This window comes from Lygodium microphyllum, chromosome 3 (genome assembly GCF_053477565.2).
Source record: "Lygodium microphyllum isolate KBCC chromosome 3, Lygodium_microphyllum_v1.1.10, whole genome shotgun sequence".
Lineage (NCBI taxonomy): Eukaryota > Viridiplantae > Streptophyta > Polypodiopsida > Schizaeales > Lygodiaceae > Lygodium > Lygodium microphyllum.
In genome coordinates, this window is record NC_141137.1 from 105435474 (window position 1) to 105444025 (window position 8552).

The window sequence follows — 8552 nt, forward strand, 5'->3', positions numbered from 1 at the left end:
TGGCCATAGTGCATATGTATAGTCAATTCTCCCTTTGCACACTAGCCTTCATAGTTGACTTCCCCAAGCATGTGCATATATTCAAAGGCTTATATATCAACTTCACCTTTGTCTTTAGAATGCCATGCACATACACTTACTAAACCATGTATATGGGCAATCCCCAACATTGTTGTCGTGGGTGAATCGATTTGATAGCTTTGATAGTTTGCAATGCCCATTTGGGCTACTACTTGATTCATCAGTGGCTTGTCTATCTTCAAGCACTACCTCATTCTTCGTTCTCTTTTTTTAGTCGATACACATTTGTTCTAAAAGGATCATGCTACTATGTGTTGATATGTTGGCCATAGTGCATGTGTAGTCAATTCTCCCTTTGCACGCTAGCCTTCATAGTTGACTTCCCCAAGCATGTGCATATATTCAAAGGCTTATATATCAATTTCACCTTTGTCTTTTAGAATGTCATGCACATACACTCACTAAACCATGTATATGGGCAATCCCCAACATTGTTGTCATGGGTGAATCGATTTGACAGCTTTGATAGTTTGCAAAGCCCATTTGGGCCACTTCTTGATTCATCAATGGCTTGTCTATCTTCAAGCACTACCCCATCCTTCGTTCTCTTTTTTTAGTCGATACACATTTGTTCTAAAAGATCATGCTACTATGTGTTGATATGCTGGCCATAGTGCATATGTGTAGTCAATTCTCCCTTTGCACACTAGCCTTCATAGTTGACTTCCCCAAGCATGTGCATATATTCAAAGGCTTATATATCAATTTCACCTTTGTCTTTAGAATGTCATGCACATACGCTCACTAAACCATGTATATGGGCAATCCCCAACACTGTTGTCGTGGGTGAATCGATTTGATAGCTTTGATAGTTTGCAATGCCCATTTGGGCTACTTCTTGATTCATCAATGGCTTGTCTATCTTCAAGTACTACCTCATCCTTCGTTCTCTTTTTTTAGTCGATACACATTTGTTCTAAAAGGACCATGCTACTATGTGTTGATACGCTAGCCATAGTGCATATGTGTAGTCAATTCTCCCTTTGCACACTAGCCTTCATAGTTGACTTCCCGAAGCATGTGCATATATTCAAAGGCTTATATATCAATTTCACCTTTGTCTTTAGAATGTCATGCACATACACTCACTAAACCATGTATATGGGCAATCCCCAACACTGTTGTCGTGGGTGAATCGATTTGATAGCTTTGATAGTTTGCAAAGCTCATTTGGGCTACTTCTTGATTCATCAATGGCTTGTCTATCTTCAAGTACTACCTCATCCTTCGTTCTCTTTTTTTAGTCGATACACATTTGTTCTAAAAGGATCATGCTACTATGTGTTGATATGCTAGCCATAATGCATATGTGTAGTCAATTCTCCCTTTGCACACTAGCCTTCATAGTTGACTTCCCCAAGCATGTGCATATATTCAAAGGCTTATATATCAATTTCACCTTTGTCTTTAGAATGTCATGCACATATACTCACTAAATCATGTATATGGGCAATTACTTTTATTATTGGGCATTGATATTTTCACCTCTATAAAATGTTTCAATAATACACAAGCCATCATGGCATGTTGACAACTAAGAACCTTTTTTTTGCATCAATATAGAGCTAATACATCATTATTTGACCATAGACCTTTACAATCTCTCAATAAGAAAGCTTGGATATCACAATGCTAACGGATCTTTGGCAACAAATTCTTCATCAAGTCAAGAAAATAGAAATGTGTGGTCAAAGAATTTTTCAATTGCATCAATCTAGAGCTAATATATCATTATTTGGCCATAGGCCTTTACCATCTCTCAATAAGAAAGCTTGGATATCACAATACCAACGGACCTTTGGCAACAAATTCTTCATCAAGTCAATCTCCTTCCATGAAGGATTCACCATGAAGGGGCAATTGTGCAAATTTATTTGCTACTAAAGGGATTAGGGTATTTCCTTTGTGGCTTTTCCACAAGTTGAATACATGTTGCATGTTTTCTTTCATGTCTACAATAGGATCCTAAACATCTTCAAGTAATTTCTCTCTTACAATATTCCCTAACAGTCATCAAACCTCATCAACAAAGGTGGTTGAGCTATTGTCATGGGGAGGTTATCCAAGTGAATAATCACTATATTAGCAAGCTAAGAGCTAGGGGTAAGTGCTAGGAGCTGTTATTCTTATGTCAATGTGCTTATCTATCTACCATTACTCTATAAGCCTTTGCATCAATCAATATTGCTTAAGAAATCCCTCATCATAAGTGATGTTACAATTGACTTTTGTTTGGCTTTAGTGAGCAAGATTTTCTTACAATTCCATTGTGTGATTCATGGAAACCTGATATACAAATAGAGAAATTTCAAATCAAAATACTTATTTATTCTAAAAAATTAAGAACATAAGCACAATGATATGGAAGATAAGCACACTACACCAAGATGCTAGTGATTCCTAAAATTTCTTTTGTATTCAAACTTAAGCATGTTGGTACAAGACGTAAGCACATTGCGCTAAGATTCTACTAGTTTTTAACCATTATTTTTTTGTTTACCTATATTATAACGAGTTACTAATTCTTACCATTTGTTATATGTACTTCAATTAAATTTATTTGTTTATATACATTGGTGTAGGATGCAAGCACTATACCAAGATGCACAAATATTACATTTAATATTTTATTTACTTACAAAGTGCTAGAGAATGTTTCACTAAAGAGTGATCGAGGGTGCAAGACAATATGAATGAATGATTTTTTTTTTAATGATTGAAATTTGAGGTTTTGAGCTCAATTTATATATGGGAGTATATCTTTTTTATCAAATGTTTGAAATAAAAGAATCGTATTGTACCAAAGAATCCTTCGTATGAAAGATAGTGGTTATATGAGTATACAAAGTATACACCTATATTAAATGTATAAAGTGTAAAACATATGAAAGATAGTGCTTATATGAGTATACAAATTGTACACCTATATTAAATGCAAAGTATAAAACATATTATTATAGAATGAAACTAAACTTCTACAATGGTGAGAATTTGGCTCGTTTCAAGAAGCAAAAAGAGAGTTTCTTTTTCTACACACCACACATAATTAGTATGATTCCATACTAGAGAATGGCCCATGGGATTTGATTGACTTCCTCAAGGCAAATAAGGCCACTAGTATAAAGTGGTTCTATACATTTGAGAGATTTACACCTACTTCACATATAATCACCATTAGATCTCTTCTTGAATTGGTCACAAGTTACGGATGGAATTTACATAAGTTGGATCCTAAAATAGCTCTTCTTAATTGCAATTTACCTAAGGAGGTATATGTTCTTGCACAACCTTGTGGTTTTGTTACGGTAAATGTATGTAGGTTTATGGTCTTGTGTCCTCAAGCTTGGTATTAGAAGGTTAAAGCTGTTAGCAGTCATGCCTTGTCATCTCCTGCTTGTGAGCCTCAATCTGAGTCAAATGAGGACTTTAGGAGCTCTGACTTGTCTATCACTTGTTTTGACGGAGGAGGTAGCTCATTCTAGAGCACTTCATTTATTGCATTTCAGTGCATTTTCTCCTCCAGTCGGGATTTTATGTGCATTTCCTGGGGCAGTTTCTGCATTCTTCAGCCTGCCTCACCTGCCGGACATTGTCTACCCTTTCCGGGATTTTTCTGAGCATTCCTGGCATTTTTACCAGCATTAAATGCTGGTCGGACATATTTATAGCCTCAAATTTTAGGTCGGTCAGTTTTTGGGTTTTTTGGCTATTTATAGCCATTTTCCACTTGGCAGTCAGTTGTATTATCATCTTCCCTCCTTCTTTGGCAGGTGCACACTCCGACTCCATCATCTTCCTCCGTCTTCGGTGCTGCCGTCATCATCAGCCTGATCTGGTGCCCTCACTGACGCTTCGGGCTACGTGCAAGGGCTGATCAGTCCACAGTTTTGTATTCAGCATTCATTACAGTCAGTGCAGATTTTCTTCCTTCATTCCTAGCCTACTCTCTCTCCTCCTCTGTGTTCGTGTTCTTCTTCCATTGCGCACTCTCACATAGCATCATCGCCTGACTAAGAGCACGGAGGACCTAACCTTGTGGAGAGATACCTCACCCCTCTTCTGCTGCTGTCGCCTCATCTCCAACTGCCCAGGCGGCCCCTCCAGGTGGCCATTCTTCTTGCGTTTGCTGCAGACGACTACTCCCGAGGCTGCCACGTCATCAAACGACGACTCCTGCTTGTGTTTTCCATCAGGCGGCCCCTTCTTCAGCTAGGCGACACATCATCAGGCTGCGTTTTGTAGATCCGGTGGTCGTTTCCACTCCTGGTGGCTCATCTCCTGCTGGCAACCCACTCCCAGGCTGCGTTTTGGTACTAACGGTTTCTATTCATGTGATTTTCATCAGCAACCTTTGCGTTTTGCAGATCCAGGTGTTTGTAGGCTATCACAGCCTGCGTCTTGGTGGTTGGTGACCAGACTGCTGGTCCTACTTCGGCTTCGGCACAGTTTTCTTTGGTGTTTGGTGTTTTGCAGATTGGAATATGTCTTTTCATCAGTTTACGGGCTTTGATGACTCAGATAACGAGCTTTTGTCTCAACACTCATCTGAACGGAGGCGTGATTTCTATCACGATGACCGTCGTCCGGAGTCTATTCCTCTTTCCCGTCCCCCTTCTATTCATGTATCTCGGCGATCCCCTTCCGGTGGGCCGAAGATGCAGCCTTTGGTACCCCTTGTACAGGTACCCGTACTTCCTCAGTTGCCCAAAGAGGACCAGTTGGATGGCTCCAACTTTTCTCTATGGTCCTGCAAGGTGGAGTGTATCTTGGACTCCTTCGATCTTTGGGAGCTTGTTTCTGTTCCTATTCCTCGGCCTAAGATGGATCCCGCAGATGGGACATCTATGGATCGTGCAGCCTTATGGGATCGGCTTAATTCTAGAGCCAGATCTTTCCTCTTTCTGAGTTTGCAGGATTCTGTCCTTGTTCATGTTCACAGGTTGAAGATTGCAGCAAATGTGTGGAGAAAGCTCGCGTCTCTCTATCAACAGAAGACGTTTGCCCACCGGATATCTCTTGAAAAGAAGTTGCGGATGCCCGCTATTGATAGTCCTTCCATGAAGGACCACATCAACAGATTACAGGATATGAGGGATGAGCTTGCATCCCTCGGTCGGACGATATCTTCTGAAGACATGGCTATGATTCTTTTGACTCAGCTGCCATCGCCTCGGTTTGATGTCTTCTACACTAGCCTACTTACATCGAGGACCCGTGAGAAGCTTCTATGGAAGGAGCTATCCCCGCTTGTCTTGGAGCATGACGAGCGACTTAGAGAGGTCAGTGTTAGTGGATCCGACTCCACTAGAGCCTTTGTTGCAGGTTCGGGAGGACAAAAGAAGAAGAAGACAAAGTCAAAGGCTACGAAGAAGGACAGTTCTTCAGGCTCTGACTCAGATTCAGAGAGACCGAAGTGCCCACACTGTGGGAAAGGGACACATCCCGAGGAGAAATGTTGGAAGAAGTACCCTCACCTTCGTCCGGGAGCGAAGGGTGGATCTACATCGGAGCCTTCTTCTACCTCTACACCCGCTGTTACCCATGAGTCAGTGTTCCTTCATATCCATGCTTTGGAGGAGGATCCTTCTTCCGTGGCTGCAGTGTCTTCTACGCAGCCTTGGTTAGTGGATAGTGGTGCTTTAAGTCATATGACTCCCCGAGGTGATTTGTTACAGGATCTTCGTCCATCAGAGGGTTCAGTCACTGTTGGTGACATTTTATCGGTGCCTATTAGTGGTGTTGGCACATTGCCTTTGTTTACCGACCGACCTTGGAGCTCCTTTTCACAGGCCCTACATGTTCCGGATTTGGGCCTTCCCCTCCTCTCAGTTTATGGCCTTACGAGACTTGGCACACGAGTGATCTTCACTGAGCATGCCGTTGTTATTGAGGATTCTTTTACAGGAGCTGTCTTATCTACAGGTTGGTAGGAGAGCGGGCTTTACAGGCTCCATTCCCCTTCCTTGATGCAGGGTCCTCCACGGCAGTCTATTGATACACCCGTTTCCGCTTGTGCACCTTCTATTCCACAGGTTCCTTCCCATCCCCCACCTTCTCCTCCGGTGGTTCCCTCGTACCTCCCATCCCTTTCAGAGGGGGACGATCTTGGTGATGCGGCTGTGGATTCCCTGGCCCCTAGTGTTTTAGAGGGGGATTCCCAGGATCGTGAGGAGCTCCTTCAGCAGCAATCTACATCGACAGACTTCATTGACCTTGGCATTCCTCTTGCCACCCCAGGATCCGTTTCTCCCTTGGCCTTCTGCCACATCCATGATCTAAGAGGGGGTGTTAGCAGTCATGTTTGTCATGCCTTGTCATCTCCTGCCTGTGAGCCTCAGTTTGAGTCAGATGAGGACTTTAGGAGCTCTAACCTGTCTATCACTTGTTTTGACGGAGGAGGTAGCTCATTCTAGAGCACTCAGTTTATTGCATTTCAGTGCATTTTCTTCTCTAGTCGGGATTTTATGTGCATTTCCCGGGGCAGTTTCTGCATTCTTCAGCCTGCCTCACCTACTGGACATTGTCCACCCTTTCCGGGATTTTTCTGAGCATTCCTGGCATTTTTACCAGCATTAAATTGTGGTCGGATCAGCATTAAATGCTGGTTGGACATATTTATGGCCTCAAATTTCAGGTCGGCCAGTTTTTGGGTTTTTTGGCTATTTATAGCCATTTTCCACTTGGCAGTCAGTTGTATTATCATCTTCCCTCCTTTGGCAGGTGCACACTCCGACTTCCTCCGTCTTCGATGCTGCCGTCATCATCAGCCTGATCTGGTGCCCTCACTGACGCTTCGGGCTGCGTGCAGGGGCTGATCAATCCACAGTTTTGTATTCAGCATTCATTACAGTCAGTGCAGATTTTCTTCCTTCATTCCCTGCTTTCTCTCTCCTCCTCTGTGTTCGTGTTCTTCTTCCGTTGCGCACTCTCACAAAAGCATCCTTAGACTTGGTACTTTTCTCAATACTTTGTTGAGGGTATTGGCTATGTGAAAAGAGAAGACACTCGCTTCATAATCAAGTGCATATGAATTTATTGATCGCTAGTCCAAATGCTGCTATAATTTTTACCTTCAATTCTAAATTGCAATTTGCTTTTGGCATATCAAACTTGTACTAAAAGTAGGTAAGCATACGTATCACAACATATCAAAGTGGGCTATCTGTCCAAACAATCATACATAAACTTCACCAATTTCTTGGCAATCACTTCGAAAACAAAAGCCTTATACAAGTTTTTTACACTACACATCATTACTCTTCTTTTGGAGAAAGACAAACTATCGATAAGAACTTTATAAGCATACATAAACGTCACCAATTCCTTGTCAAACAATTTGAAAAGAAAAACCTTACATAAGTTTTTAACACATTATTACTCTCCTTTTGGTGTTAGAAAAACTATCCCCTCACACTGGAGCGAGGAGATCCTAGCATTGCTCGAATATGAAGTATATGATTTATATGCTATTGGTCCCATTTTAACCTATGAATGTGATGCACAATGTGTCCAAGGACAATCCATCCATCTTACTCAATTCGTACATTCATGACTTCTTAGTTTGTTGCATGCAAACAATTGCAATTCTACGTTAAACTCTATTTTTATATACCTAAATTACAATTCTCCCATTATAATTCTTATGCTTGTTATTGAAGAAACTAGACATTCAACCAACTATATATGAAGTTGACAAACTAATGTCCAAAGGAATTTCTTGTTGCCCAACTTGAATGGATATATACAATATAGTGCATCCACTAGCAAAATCCCAACATATAACAATGTTAGAAGAAGGGTGGCAACATTACAAATCCTCCATTTCTAGTTCCCCATGAATCTTAACCACGTGACTTTTGAATGCCTAAATTACAATTCTCCCATTACAATTCTTGTGCTTGTTATTGAAGAAATTGGTTGTTCAACCAACTATATATAAAGCTAACAAACTAATGTCCAAAGGAATTTCTTATTGCATAACTTGAATGGGCAAACGCAATATAGTACTTCCACTAGCAAAATCACCACACAATGTTTAAATAAGGGTAATTTACAAATCCTCCATGTATGACATCCCATGAGTCATAACCACATGTGACTTTTGAATGCCAAAGCTAGTGATTAATAAATAATGATTGTACTTGTAAAATGAAGGGGGCACAACTAAAGCCTAATGAAATACAAACTGCTAAATAGTCAAACACAATCGAGGGGATAAATGTGGCACATCAACTAGCACACCAGCAAAAGCTTTACCTTTCGTCCAATGTGTTTGCATGAAGGTTTTCACATGTGAACTATAGAGACTATCATGAATACAAATGGCATGTCTTTGCTAAGTTCCCAAGACACTAAGTGCTTCTAATTCCAAAAATCAAAATGTGACACTTATGATAGAACCATGCCTTCAAAAGTTGAAATTGAAGTTCTGTGCAATTTGCAACAAGTAATCACCATCTCTTAGGGGAGAA